This window comes from Salvelinus fontinalis, chromosome 11 (genome assembly GCF_029448725.1).
Source record: "Salvelinus fontinalis isolate EN_2023a chromosome 11, ASM2944872v1, whole genome shotgun sequence".
In the NCBI taxonomy this organism is placed as follows: Eukaryota; Metazoa; Chordata; class Actinopteri; order Salmoniformes; family Salmonidae; genus Salvelinus; species Salvelinus fontinalis.
Window position 1 is genome coordinate 29,502,882 of NC_074675.1, and position 16,579 is coordinate 29,519,460.

Sequence of the window (16,579 nt, forward strand, 5' to 3'; positions counted from 1 at the left end):
AATGGTTTCAACGGTATTGGCGGTACTGGAAAAACCATCCCGTGGCTTTTTCCAAATACCCCGGTATACAGTATAGACGGTATACTGCCCAAGCCTAGCAGTGAGGGCAGCGATGGGAGTTGTTTTCTGTCTCTGTTCCCAGGGGTATGAGGTCAAGCATACGGCCACACACGGATGCACACACACTCACCTATTCATGCATAGACAGACACACACGGACGTGATCTCTCTCGTGCGCACTCACTCACTCACTCACTCACTCACTCACTCACTCACTCACACACACACACACACACACACACACACACACACACACACACACACACACACACACACACACACACACACACACACACACACACACACACACACTGTAAATTACACAGAATCTTCAGAAGATGTGACCTGCCCTACCTACCACTATGCTGCATGTGTGGGCTTCATATAACAGCGTCACTGTGTTGTGTGTAAAGTCCAACACACTCCGTCCTCAGACAGCATGTCAGAAGCCCAGACACACAGAAACCACATGAGGTTTGAGGAATGAAAGGAAGTCGCACCCTTTTCGGTCCTTTAGGCCCACCAGTTGTATATGTTTCAGTCCCGGCGTATTTAAACTGAGCAAATGTCACAATATGAGAAGAGCCTCACCTGTAACACCAGATGTTAGGAACAGGCTGTCAGAGTGGCCTCTCTAAAGCTATAGGGCCCACGGACAGCCCACTGAGATCTGTGGTCCTCATTCTCCTGATCCACTGGTTAAACAGAGCTAATCAGCGTTGGCCTGGGGAGGGAGGGAGGTTGAGGAGAGGTGAGGCGCCCCCAAATCCCCCAGGTCTCCTCTCTCAGCACATGGCTCCTCCGGTCGACCCCCCCCCCGCCTTCAGGTTGTCTCTTAAGCTAATGAGATGTCTCCCCGCGGCTGGGCTGGGATCGACCACACAGGACAATCCTCCTCCCTCCTCCCCTGACCTCCTCCCCCTACCTCCATGTGTTTGATGTCATTCCAGTTGCTCCGTTCCAGCCATTATTGTGAGCCGTCCTCCCCTCAGCAGCCTCCACTGCCTTGTGGGAATCCTGAGGGAGGGATGGGATTGTTTATCCTGACCGAGCCAGCAGAAGCATGTCACAGAAACACAGTAAATGTCGTAGTCCTGGCTGACTCTTTGAATGAGAGGGAGGGGGGGAGAGAGAGAGAGAGGGAGAGAGGGAGCGGTGCTCTGACTGGAGGTCTGACGCTGACAGAGAGTGGGGGAAGGAGAGAGAGGGCGGGAGGAAGGAAGAGAGAAAGAAAGGGAGGAAGAACAAGCGAAAGGGAGGGAGGGACAAAGACCGGGGAAGGAGAGGGAGGCACTTGGGGGTGAATGAGAGTAGGGAGGGATGAGAGAAAGTAGGAGCAGAGGAGAGAGAGTAGAGTCGTGACATGGGCTGTGGTCTGATGTGACGTGACCCAGATAGTGAGTGATGGCCAGTAGATCATCACCCTGAGAGCTCCTTCCTGTGAGCCATTAACACTGCTGCAGACACATTCCTCAGCAGCAGAAATTGACTATGCTAACCCCCTGTATTTTTATTACCCTCTTAATAACCCCAATCAACCCTGATACTACCCAGACTCCTATAATTAGGCTACCCCGCCCGCTCCCCTCCCAGCATTCCTCTCTTACGTCCACCCATGACACCGATAGAGGAGTTGGCTATGACACGTAGAGTATAGAAAGATGCTGTGATATTACATTGCCATAGTACTCCAACCTTCTTCTGCCTCCTACTCTTATGTCATTTAACCTTTTATCCCACTTTTTTATCTTTTTTTAATCGCAGTAATATTACTATGACATTACTTTTCATCCTTCAAACTACCGCTTAACTACTTCGTCATAACCTTCACGTGACGTATTCTCTAATACTTCATGCGTACGTAATACTACTTCATCGTACTCGGTTGTGTATGTTGCTCGAGCCAACTGGCAGCCGTAGGAACAGCCTGTATGAGTTCAGTTCCTTTCAAGTCCGTCTGGCCAGTTCGTTATCCCACTTTTAAAGCAGGCTGAAGGGAAACCATGAGCCCGTCTAGCTATAGCTAGCCTATACAAAGTCCACTCAGCTCTAGTTTAGGGTTGTGTTCATCAGACATCAATTGGACTGAAACAGGGAGGGACTACCTGTCCAATAAGTAGCTCTTGTTTTTGTTTTCCCATTGCAAATGTTTTGATCCGGTGTGCACTAATGAATACGACCCTGGATACAAGTTATTGTAGGGAACGAGAAAAGAGAGGATACCCATGCATATACTGTTGTTGTGAGCTGAGAACTGTTAGTCGGCTAAGAAGATAATGGATAGTTGCAGCCCTAGAGAGAAGGACGGAGTGAAAGGGGGGTGGAATGATAAAAAGACAGTGGTCCTGTGTGGCTCAGTTGGTAGATCATGGCACTTGCAATGGCAGGGTTGTGGGTTCGATTCCCACTTGGTACCAGTACAGGGGAACGCTTTTTTTTTTAAATAACGTACTCACTACTTACTGTAAGTCGCTCTGGAGCGTCTGCTAAATGACAAAATTGTAAATGGTTCTCGACTCCGCATAGTACCTCTAGTAACCAGGATGTAAGGTTTCTGTGTACCACATCAGAATGGGAGAGAAACACATAGACAGTGAACACATTTTCTGTTGTCCACAACAACTCCATAACAAGATCTGTCTTGTATAAAGGTTAAGCCAACAACAGGATTAAATCTGATACTCTGGCTGCGTGTGTACACACACACACACACATACACACACACGCAGACACACTCTGATGCACACACACTTTCACATCTTACTATGCATGCCTTGAGGTATGGAACTTGCAGATTTCTATTTTTTTGCCATTTTCCCCAATCATTCTCTTTGTCCGCCTGTCTTGTGGTAAGCACTAACGTGCAGACACACACACACACACATTTTTTATTGCTCCCAGTGCTGGCCGAAGACCAACTGGAGGAGTTAAATTTCCTTCGAGGCACACTCCCTCTTCTTCAGTAGCATATCGCTCACTTCTTTTTCTACCTCTCCCTCTCTCCTTTCTTCCCCCTCTCCTCCCCATGAACAAAAGAGCTCCCCTCCCAGTGCCTTACTGAAAGCCCTCAAACACACGCTTGCTTACATACTTTGTCTCACTAACACACACATTCTTACCCACCCTTGTCTGCAAAATGAGTCCACCTCTCCTTACTAATCCCCCCCTCTCCTTCTTTCTCTCTCTTCCCTTCCTCCAGAACACCAGGCCAGTGTAAATGTCCATCTTTCCATATCCTCCCCTCTATCACGTTACGCCGAGTTGGAAGCCGGCAAAGTTTATACGTTTAAAATTGCTCCGTTCTCTTTGCTTGTCTCTCTTCGCCTTCTCTCTCTTTCCCGCTTGCCCTTTGTGGGTGCTTTAACACTAGAACCGCCAACGGCCACTGACGTTTGATTTTGTCAATTCAAAAAATCTGCTTCCCGAAAAATGCTATATCCTGCGCCTTCCACGACTTTTCCTACATGTTTGTATTTTTACACTGCTCATTTGTCAGAAGCAATCACAAACGGAAGAGTATTCCCGATTGAACCCGCCAAGACAATGCGCCAAGACAATGTGCTGCAGGACGTTGGTACCCAGCCAGGCGCTAATGCCTCTCGCTCCTCACTGAATGAATGACAAGTTAATGAATGGGTGATAATTGTGCACCTTACTTCACAATGGAATTTAAATGAGGCCAAACGGAATGATAAGGAGGGTGAAGAGGTTGATTTAATTTAGAAAGACAACGGTGTGATGATGAGTTTGTGTTATGGCTATTTTCAGTAGCAAATCATTTGACCGCGCGCCTTGGGGGTTGGTACAATTCTCTCTTACATTTTACTTGGTAGAAATGAGCTGTTATGGGACCGTTTTATTTACTATAACTCTGTTACTAATAAAAATGTGTTGTAAGGGAAATGAAAACATGCTACATGTTGCAGTAGGCCTTTTGAATAATGCAAAAAAATACATTTGTCTCTATCCAACTTAATGAGCGATGCCAATAAGCCTGCACAGCCGGCCCATTGAAACTACTACGAATTTCACACATAATAAGAGTTAGCCTATAGACAAGAGTATGCGACACCTGTGGCAGGTGCACACGAAACAAGTCCCATGGAATCTATGTGCAGTGCAACCGATTTGTTTGTGGGGCTTGCTCACACAAATCCCCGAAGCTGTGTGCAGACTGTCGACCCCAAGCATAAAGAGAAGACGATATTGATAAATGCGTAAAGGCACGCGTATAAGGCCACCACACAGTCTCCGATACAATCAACAAATTGCTGTTTTTATATCTTGTCATGAATATATTTCCACAAATATTTATTTATGCGATTCCTCCTTTACAATTGTTCATGCGCTGGTGCTTTTGTTAAGGAATATAGAAAATAATTCCACATGTGTACCTGACTGGTTATATTATCTTTTTAGTTTGTACTTTGTCAAAAGAAGCTGTAACTGGAGTTTATTAATTACTATACCTCTATTATTAATCGGATCAACAAATTAAGTTGATCAAATGGATTTGACTGTCGTGGTTTATTGTAAGGGAAACGAAAATAGGCTATTAGGCTTACTTTTATTCTAGGACTTGATATATTTCCACAAATATTACCTTAATGCAATGAATCCTTTATAGTAGTTTATGCACTGTTTATCAAGCGCTGGTGCTTATGTTTGACCCACCGTGCGGGCTGTTATGCATCCGATGCGCTTGCTAATGGGGATGCCCGGTAACGTTGTCTGACGGGTACTTATAGGCTGAAAGGCCAGGCAGTTCTAGTGTTAACTGGTTTTGTGCCAATCTCTCTCTCTCTCTTTTCCCCCGCCCTCTGGTAAACAATTCAAATGTCAAAAGGCAGGATGAATAGTCATGATTGCCTATCAAAATGGTGTCAAAAGCAATTTAGGACTTCCTGTGAATGAGAGAGACCATAACCTGTCCTTCCTCTCGGGCTATGGGAAGCCACACATACACACACACAACATCCACACTCATACCTCTTTACCTTTCTCCCCCCCCCCCCCTTCTCCTCTCTTTCCTCCCCTTCTCTCCTCATTCTCTCTCTCTCTCTATACCCCACCGCACACTGTCTCTTGCTCCCTCTCTACCTTTCCATTTCTTTTCATCCCACCCCTCCCTCCCTCCTCCTCTCCCTCCACCGGAGCCCAGCTGTAGTGCAGGAGCGCGTGGGAGAAAAAAAAACGGATGGAGAGGTTTCTTTCTCTTTCTTTCGTGCCCTTCTTCTCCGCAAAGAAAAGAGGGCCAGAAGAATGCTCGTCAGAGGGGCGAAGCAGGACAAAAGATCCCCCTCCTGTACTTCTTCAACCGTGCAGCCCCCTCTGTCCATCTCTGGCGCTTTTTGAGAACGTTCACTTGATGGATGTGTGTGCTACTGTGCGCGTGGGATTGTGTGTGAGATGCATGTATAGGGATCTTACAGTTATTGATTGTACACTGAATCCCCTCTATGTGGGTGCTGATTTGTGCGTCCGTGCGTGTACACCGCCCAACAGTGCACGTGCATTCAGAGATCTAGAGGTGTGTGCTTATCTTGAATCTCGTACTCTGTGACTCAGAATTCCAAATGTAATCGAATCTGATCTGAACTACAAGTAACTCACTGATAAAGGCACTGGTGTCACGTCCTGACCATAGTTCTTATGTGTTTTGCTTGTTTTAGTGTTGGTCAGGACATGAGCTGGGTGGGCATTCTATGTTGTGTGTCTAGTTCGTCTGTTTCTGTGTTCGGCCTAATATGGTTCTCAATCAGAGGCAGCTGTCAATCGTTGTCCCTGATTGAGAATCATATATAGGTGGCTTGTTTTGTGTTGGGATTATGTGGGTGGTTGTTTCCTGTGTCAGTTTTTGTGCCACACGGAACTGTGACGGTTAGTTCGTTTGTCATTTTGTATAGTGTCTTGTCTTTGTGTATATTAAATCATGGAAACTTACAACGCTGCACATTGGTCCTCCGATCCTTCTCGCTTCTCCTCGTCCGAGGAGGAGGAAGAGCTAGACTGCCGTTACAACTGGCAACTGCAGTATTGTAAATATGTGCCGTAATTCAATTGGATTCCAACTTTATCTCATTGATACAAGTCTTTGGTTTGTATTCACATTAAATCCCTCACAATTCAATCACCCGTCATTCATGGGACAGAGTCCACTGCATTTACAGTTGACACTGCGGGGTCATGGTACTGACACTGCGGGGTCACGTACTGACACTGCGGGGTCACGGTACTGACACTGCGGGGTCACGGTACTGACACTGCGGGGTCACGGTACTGACACTGCGGGGTCACGTACTGACACTGCGGGGTCACGGTACTGACACTGCGGGGTCACGGTACTGACACTGCGGGGTCACGTACTGACACTGCGGAGTCACGGTACTGACACTGCGGGGTCACGTACTGACACTGCGGGGTCACGGTACTGACACTGCGGGGTCACGGTACTGACACTGCGGGGTCACGTACTGACACTGCGGGGTCACGGTACTGACACTGCGGGGTCACGTACTGACACTGCGGGGTCACGGTACTGACACTGCGGGGTCACAGTACTGACACTGCGGGGTCACGGTACTGACACTGCGGGGTCACGGTACTGACACTGCGGGGTCACGGTACTGACAATAAAAACAATTGTTTCTCTTTTTTATTTTTCACAGTCTGAGTGCTGTGTTCTTTCTTTAGTTAAAATCTCTCCCATCAGAAGGCAAAATGGGGATCCTAATGAAATACTAAGTGTGTGTGTGTCTGTCGTGAGTCCTTGCCTCGCCCTGCTTTCTGCCCAGATTTACCCATGGCACATTCAGCATTATTAGCAAAACAAGAAAAACAAGGCAAAGAACATTTTCTCGGGGAGTGTGGAAGAGAGTTTAGAGAACAACAGAAAATAGCCTGTACCACTTGACCTGGTCTGACCTCCTCTCTCTCTTTCCTTTTTTTCTCTCCAACTTCTATGTTCCTCTCTCTCTCGCTCTCCTCGTTCTCTCTATATCTCTCTTTCCTCTCTCTCTTTCCTCTTTCTTTCTCTTTCTCTCTATTCCCTCTTTCTTTATATATCTCTTTCCTCTCTCTTTCCTCTCTTTCTCTTTCCTCTTTCTCTAGTTGTTGGTTTCTTGTAGCTCTCTCATCCACACTTTATATCTCTGTCTTCTCTCTCATATGTTTCTCTAGCTCTGATTCTTTGCCCACTTGACTCTTCTTTCTCCCTCTCTCACTTTCCTACACTCTCTCCCCATCTTCTCTCCACCTTCTCTCCGTTCTCTATCGAAGTGCAGACTTTTCTTATCTTTTTCCTTTCTTGTCTTTTGCTCCTCCGTCTCAGCAGAGCTCAGTTGTATCTCCCCCTCCCCGTACCTCTTCCCTCCTCTTTAGCCCTCTCTAAGCCCTGTTGCCTCCTCCTCGTCTCTAAACCCTGTTGCCTCCTCCTCGTCTCTAAACCCTGCTCTCTCTCTCTCTCTATCTCTCCGTCCCACCCGTGTGATCTCTGCTTCCTGGAGGAGAGTTATAGTGTGTGTGTGTGTGTGTGTGTGTGTGTGTGTGTGTGTGTGTGTGTGTGTGTGTGTGTGTGTGTGTGTGTGTGTGTGTGTGTGTGTGTGTGTGTGTGTGTGGCTCATCCTGTCCCCCAGTGAGTGATGCCATGGCGCCAGTGACAGGTGTCAGACACTGTCACACTGAGAGAGAGCAGCCAAGACTTGTCCCTGTAGCATCCAGATATATATATACATACATACATACATACATACATACATACATACATACATACATACATACATACATACATACATACATACAGCATATGTTTTACTGTCCTTGTGGGGACCTAAAATTGATTTCCATTCAAAATCCTGTTTTCCCTAACCATAATTCTAACCCTAACCCCTAAACCTAAAATAGACTTTGTCCTCATGGGGACCTGGGAAATGTTCTTTGTTTTAGTATCCTTGTGGAGACTTTTGGGGATTTCCAGTACCCACGAGGATAGTAATACAAACAAACACACACTCACACAGATGAACAAACACACACACACACACAGATGAACAAACACACACACACACACACACACACAGATGAACAAACACACACACACACACACACACACACACACACACACACACACACACACACACACACACACACACACACACACACACACAGATGAACAAACACACACACACACACACACACACACACAGATGAACAAACACACACACACACACAGATGAACAAACATACACACACACACACACACACACACACACACACACACACACACACACACACAGATGAACAAACACACACACACACAGATGAACAAACATACCCACACACAGATGAGCAAACACACATACACACACTGATGAACAAACACACACACACACAGATGAACAAACACACACACACACACAGATGAACAAACACACACACACACACAGATGAACAAACACACACACAGATGAACAAACACACACACAGATGAACAAACACACACACACACACACACACACAGATGAACAAACACACACACAGATGAACAAACACACACACAGATGAACAAACACACACACACACACACACACAGATGAACAAACACACACACAGATTAACAAGCACACACACAGATGAACAAACACACACACACACACACACAGATGAACAAACACACACACACACACACACAGATGAACAAACACACACGCACACACACAGATGAGCAAACACACACACACACACACAGGTGAACAAACACACACACACACACAGATGAACAAACACACACACACACACACACACACAGATGAACAAACACACACACAGATTAACAAGCACACCCCCAGCTACATGTTTATTAAAACCCTTTAAAGAGATGTGATGGACGAGACACTGATCGATCCCGGCATCCTCTTCATTGGATCAGTGTGTTAAGCGACTAGGCTGACTGTTGTCCTACTGATTCTTACAGCGACACCTACAGACATGCGCTTCCAACCCCGGCCCTCCTTTTCGATCCTTCTCAATTAAGATGACCCTATCTTCATCTACCTTACCGTCTATCCCTCATTTCTTCTGACTAGTCATCTCTCTCTTCTGTAACCACGCCCCCACCTCCCCTACCTGCTGCTCCACCTCTCCCGCTCCTCCTCCTGTCGGTGTGGAATGTGGAATGTTCATGTCTGAGTGTGTGCTCGTGCGCGCGTGCACATGCTACATTACTCAAATGTGAATGTGTGTATGTGCACGTCCGCGTGTGGCTGTGTCCGGGTGGGTCGCTTCTTCTTCTTCTGGTGGCTAACTGGTAATCTGCTCCAATCCCTGGGAATAATCTACAGAGTTAATCTCATCTGACTGGCAGTCTGGGAACACCGACCGGAACAATCTGACTGTTAATGGATGGCGAGGGAGAGAGGGGGGGGGGGGGGGGGGGGGGGGGTCGGAGAGAGAATGAGGGCGAACGAGAGACAGAGAGAGAGAATGGGAGAGACGGGGGCAGGTGGACGGTGATTGAACGCGCTTGACAAGTATCTTGTCAACGCCCACACTAGGTTTTTACCAAATGAATTATCTTGTATATTGCATATTGGATTTATTCGGATTCTTCTCCCGTCTGCTCCAAGATTGATGTACTGATTAAACACATTCATGGGCAGATGAGGGAGAGCAGGAGTGACTGGAAAGGAGTAGGCGAGAGATGGAGAGAAGGGGGGGGTGGAAAGTAGAGAGAGAAAGAGAAAGGTGGAGAGAGTTGGGAGAGAAAGAGGGGGGAGAGATGGAAAGTGGAGAGAGAGAAAGAAGAGGAGAGAGGGGGAGACAGGGAAAGTGGAGGGAGAGAAAGAGAAAGGTGTAGAGAGAGAAAGAAGAGGAGAGAGGGGGAGACAGGGAAAGTGGAGAGAGGGAGAGGGAAAGAAAGAGAAAGGTGGAGTGTCTTTTTCTCATTATAGCCTTGCTGTCTGGTTCCAGTAACTGTAATTGTCATTGTCAACCTTCCCCACAGCATTCCCTCCATCCCTCCATCTCACACCTCTATCATATACTCCCCTTTCTTACAAACAGCTCTCACTCCCTCTCTATACACCTCTCTATACACCTCTCTCTATACACCTCTCTATTTTTTTTTTTTTATTATTTTTTTTTACCGTTATTTTACCAGGTAAGTTGACTGAGAACACGTTCTCATTTGCAGCAACGACCTGGGGAATAGTTACAGGGGAGAGGAGGGGGATGAATGAGCCAATTGTAAACTGGGGATTATTAGGTGACCATGATGGTTTGAGGGCCAGATTGGGAATTTAGCCAGGACACCGGGGTTAACACCCCTACTCTTACGATAAGTGCCATGGGATCTTTAATGACCTCAGAGAGTCAGGACACCCGTTTAACGTCCCATCCGAAAGACGGCACCCTATACAGGACAGTGTCCCCAATCACTGCCCTGGGGCATTGGGATATTTTTTAGACCAGAGGAAAGAGTGCCTCCTACTGGCCCTCCAACACCACTTCCAGCAGCATCTGGTCTCCCATCCAGGGACTGACCAGGACCAACCCTGCTTAGCTTCAGAAGCAAGCCAGCAGTGGTATACACCTCTCTATACACCTCTCCATACACCTCTCTATATACACCCCTCTATACCCCTCTCTCTATACACCTCTCTATACAGCTCGCTCTATACACCTCTCTATACACCTCTCTCTATACATCTCTCTCTATACACCTCTCTCTATACACCTCTCTATACACCTCTCTATACACCTCTTTATACACCTCTCTATACACCTCTCTATACATCTCTCTATATACACCTCTCTATACACCTCTCTATACACCTCTATACACCTCTCTCTATACACCTCTCTATATACACCGCTCCATAAACCTCTCCATATACCTCTCTCTATACACCTCTCTCTATATGCCTCTCTCTAAACACCGCTCTATATACACCTCTATATACACCTTTCTCTATACACCTCTCTCTATACACCTCTCCATAAACCTCTCTCTATACACCTCTCTCTATATACCTCTCTCCATACACCTCTTTCTATACACCTCTCTATATACACCTTTCTCTATACACCTGTCTCTATACACCTCTCTACATACACCTCTACATACATCTCTCTATACACCTCTCTATATACACCTCTCTATATACACCTCTCTATACACCTCTCTCTATACACCTCTCCATACACCTCTCTATACACCTCTCTATATACACCTCTCTATATACACCTCTCCATACACCTCACTTACACACGCAATTTTTTATTCACTCCCTCTCCCAAGTCCTTCAGGACCACACAAACTGGTCAAGTGGGATAGTACTCAGTTTGGTCAACTAGACGCTTCTCTGTAGCTTGGCCCCCAACACTTCTTATCCACCGTGAACGAGGGAACGATAAAGGATGAGGAAAATGGAGGGAGATAAGGGGGGATAAGGAGGACTGAAAAGGAATTGGGAGTTTTATCATATTAATTTTCTTTCCAGAAAGAAGGGAAGAATCCCATTCAATCCGCTACACCGCTGTTCCATAGTCCGAGACACAATGTCACAATGGAGATGGGAGAGAAAGGGAGAGATTATCCATCTTGCGGTAAACCACGCCGTTAACCCTTTCATAGCGCCTCCGCCACGTCACTTCGCCGGCTGTGCGTCTTTGTGCAGCCCCCCCCCCCATCTACCTCTCCATGGGCATTCTTCCTAATCCCTGAACAGTCCTCCAGACCTAGACTATAATCAACCTGCCCAGCTCACACCAACCCATGTCTGGTGTGTGTGTTTCAGCTGTATGTTTGTGGTTGGCATCCCGGTCTCCTGTTGTTGGCAGAATATCTGCTGGTTCAAAGAGAAGACGGGAGAGAGTCCCACAGAGAGGGATTACACCGATTTTTACACACACACACACACACAGAAACGTGCATACTGAGAAACGACAATATATTGCCAAACACCATCATGTACTGAGAGGTCTTTGTTCTCAGACGTAGTATGACTTTGTGTGCCTGCCTGCAGGGTGACAGTGGGTCTCTCCTGTCCCTATAGCCCTGTTGATTGACAGGTGAGAGTGACCAGTAGAACCCTTAGAAATCCAACATGGAACTCTGGCCACACACACACACACACACACACACACACACACACACACACACACACACACACACACACACACACACACACACACACACACACAGGCCACAGATAGAAACCTAATTCTGTCTTTTCTGTCTTTCCCCCTTTCAAAAACCGACCAATTACAGCCACTTCATTCCCCACCTCCCTCCCTCCCTCTCGCTCCGTCCCTCTTTTCCTAACAAGCAATCTCGTTAACGTCAGAACACCTCTCCCTCCGTCCCTCCCTCGCGCTCTCTCTCTTCCCCCCCTCCCCACTCTCGCCCTGCTCAGGTTTTTGTAATAAGGGTGGTCATTCAGGCTTTTTTGAGAGAGAGAGAGAGAGAGAGAGAATTCAGATAGAAGGAGAGAGAGAAAAAGACAGGGAACATAATAATAGACAAGTGACTGAGATTACTGCCCTGGTTGCAGGGGGGGACGTCATTATGTGGCGAGCAGGCTGTCAGGATGAATGAGGAGTGAGGGTGGTATTTAGTGATGCACCAGTGGCAGATTGTTGAGGCGAGTGTGTGGGATGACTAAATATCTACCGTTGCCACGGAAGCATCCACGTGTGTGTGTGTGTGTTGAGTAATTTTCTGCCATTGGATATTCTGAATTATTCAGAGGCTTCGTGCTTTGAAGCAATAATAAATCCCCGTCTGCGTGTGAACGATCTTCTCCCTCGCCATTCTGCCGCTGGAGCCTATTGGCTGAGGAAACTGCGCTACCAAAGTTCTACCAGACACACACTATTGTAAGCGTTCACATACACATGGGGAGTACCAACAAACCAACAAAATGCAAAGGAAACGTTCACAACGAGACACACGAACTTCAGGCGTGTGTGTGTGTGTGACGGGGTGGAGAGGACTAGCGTGCTCTGTAAGTTAGGACTGGAGTTGATGTGTTAATTGATGCGGTCATTAACGGGCATGCTGTGTGGATGCCGAGAACTAACGACGAACGGTGCTTCCTAACAGAACACTGCAAGAGTTTACAGAGCTGGAAACAGCACACGGGTCACGCGGTCGTTGTGTTTGGACTTCACAATGTCACAGGGAGAAGTGGACAGAGAGGAGTGTGTGTGTGTGTGTGTGTGTGTGTGTGTGTGTGTGTGTGTGTGTGTGTGTGTGTGTGTGTGTGTGTGTGTGTGTGTGTGTGTGTGTGTGTGTGTGTGTGTGTGTGTGTGTGTGTGTGTGAGTCAGTGAATGAAGGTGTTAGAGTGGCGTTAACGCTCTTTGTCTGACAGGACACACTGTCAGCACTCAACCCTAACCCCTGACCTCTAACCCCTGACCTTTACGGAGGGACCCTGGCCCAAGCATCATGGCTGTTTAGGTCTATTTCCTAAACACAAAGAGGAGATAGGAGACAGGGTGACCTCATCATGGAGAGAGAGAGAGGAGCGAGTCTGTTCTGGACTCTCCGACTCATTATTTCTTTACACTCTCGCTCTGCTCTCTCTCCCTCTCTCTCTCGGCCAGTGAACTAACTGATGGCGAGATAAGTAGCCATTGTCATCTGAAAGAGGTGCTGGAAAATGCATTTCTTTGCCTCTCTCACACTCTTTGTCTTCCTCTCAGTTGAAGGAGGATGAAGAAGGATGACAAAAGACCATTTCATGCCTTCAGTCGACCCCCGATAGCCCTCTCCTCTCCTCTCCTCCCCTCCCCTCAACCCTGCCTCTCCTGCATCCTCCCTTTCTCCTCACCACTCTCACTTTCAACCTTTGTCTATCTCACAGCTCCTCTTTCTTTTCTTCTCTCTCTCTCGCTCTGCCTCATGGGCACGTGCCGTCCCCTCCCCTCGTCCTTGCCTCTTGCACTCTCTCCCCTCCCCTCTCCTGGCCTCATCACTCTCTCCCCTCCACCTCTCTCTCTCCACCTCTCTCCCTCCACCTCTCTCCCTCCACCTCTCCTGCCCTCATCACCTCTCTCCCCTCCACCTCTCTCCCTCCGCCTCTATCCCTCCTCCCCTCTCCCTCTCACTGCCCTCATCACTCCTCCCCTCCCCTCCTCCTGGCCTCATCTCTCCTCCCCTCCCCTCTCCTGGCCTCATCCCTCCTCCCCTCTCCCTCCACCTCTCTCTGGCCGCCTCTCTCTCTCCACCTCTCCCTCTCCTGGCCTCATCTCTCTCCACCTCCCCCTCCACCTCTCCTCGCCTCATCACCTCTCTCCCCTCCACCTCTCTCCCTCCACCTCTCCTGGCCTCATCTCTCCCTCCACCTCTCTCCCTCCACCTCTCTCCCTCCACCCCTCCCCTCCCCTCTCCTCTCCACCCCTCCCCTCCCCTCTCCCCTCCACTCCCCCCCTCCCCTCTTCCCGCCACATCACTCCTCCCCTCTCCTCTCCCACCACTCTCCCTCCCCTCTCCCCTCCACCCCTCCCCCTCCCCTCTCTCCCTCCACCTCCCTCCCTCACCTCTCTCACTCCACCCCTCCCCCTCCAGCCCTCTCACTCCTCCCTCCCCTCCCCTCTCCTTGCCTCATCACTCCCCCCACCCCTCCCCTCCCCTCCTCCTCCACATCACTCCCTCCCCTCCCTCCCTCCACCTCATCACTCCACCCCTCCCTCCCCTCTCTCCCTCCACCTCTCTCCCTCCACCTCTCTCTCCTCCACCTCTCTCTCTCCACCTCTCTCCCTCCACCTCTCTCCCTCCACCTCTCTCCCTCCACCTCTCTCCCTCCACCTCTCTCCCTCCACCTCTCTCCCTCCACCTCTCTTCGTTTCTCCCTTTCACGGCTTCTCTCTGTCACCTTCCTGGTACTGTATCTATCTCTCTCCTTTCCCTCTCTATATTTCACTCTCCCTATTTTTTTCTTCCGTTCGCTCTCCTTCCCATTCTTCTCTCACTGCTCTTCTCGCACCCTCTCTCTCCACTCCCTTTCACCCGACTCACTCTCCCTTTCTCTCTCTCCCTCTATTCACCTGCCACTCTCCTCTGCTGGGGGTCTGCCTTTTCCTGCACCCCTCCACACACACACACACACTTCTCTCTCCCTGTGACACGCTGATACAGACACCTGGCTTAAGCAGGACATTACCCACTCCATCTCTCCGCCCTGCACTGTCTCCTTTTGTTGTCCTCCTCTCAGTATTTACCGATCTATTCCTTACCATTTTCTCTTTCTTTCTTTCTCTTTCTTTCTTTCTCTTCCTGTGTGTCTCTCTCTCTCTCTCTCTCTCTCTCTCTCGGTCTGACTGTCTATGTATCTCTCTGTTTCTCTCTCTCTCTCTCTTCGTCCCTATTTCCCCTCTGCCTCTCTTCTCCCCTGTCAATCAACAAGTCAGCAGTCGGTCTGTTCTGTTGGTGAGAACTTCTTCTTCTCTCAGTTTGAAAGGGATGAATGGGAATCAGGCAAACATCTGTCCCCGGAGAATAGAGGGAACGAGAGAGAACGAGAGAGAACACAATCGAGAGATGGAAGGGGGAATGGAAAAGAGGCTGAGGGGGAAAAGAGGGAGATTTGAGGGAGGAGGGAGGGAGAATCTATTTCTCTCTCTCTCTGTATATATATTTATCAAATCTCTCTGCAGTACATTGTCTCTGTATGAGTAGTCTCTACTGAGTTCTCCTAAACAAAGGAGGGGGAAAAATGATATTTTTAGACCCTTTCATAACTCATTAACATAATGATTTGGGCTTTGTAGAATCTTTTCATGTATATTTAAACGTGTGTATGGGGGGGGGGGGGGGGGGGGCTGTGTTGTGTTTACCGCCCTGCTGGGATACACAGGTTTACAATCGAAGCGCTCTCTCACACAATCACATATAGTACACACACTCTCACACACACACACGCTTCACACACACTCAATGGTCATGCCTCCTGTCTGTTGTTCCTCGATTCATACGTTTTTAATTTATTTTACATGGCTCCTAATGCAAATAAGAGGGTGCGTGTATTCGTGCTTGTGTGCACGCGTGTGTGTCTGTCAATCGGGCGTGTGTTACCTTTGGGACTGTGTAGTGGGCCCAGTGAGTAATAGAGCCCAGGTCCTTATCTGTCACCAGAGAGCCTCCCTGCCTCTCAGCCAGCTGTCAATCAAATTGGCTCTGGAGAGAAGAGTCAGCATCAAACACACAGAGAACGAGGGGGGAGTTGGAGAGCAAGGGGGGGGGGAGATGGAGGAGGAGGAGAGAGAGGGAGGAGGAGGAGAGAGGGAGGAGGAGAGGGAAGAGGAGAGAGTAAACGAGAGAGAGAAACAGGGGTTTATGAGAGAGAGAAGAGACAGACAGGGAGTGAGGAGGGAGATAGAGAGAAAGGGGGGAGATGCAGAGAGAGAGAGAGAGAGCGAGAAAAGAGAGACTGGGAAAGAGGAATGCGAGAGAGGGAGAGAGAGAGCGAGGTAGAGTACAGGCAGGGAGGGTTTATGAAAAGGTTTTCTGTCTCTGTG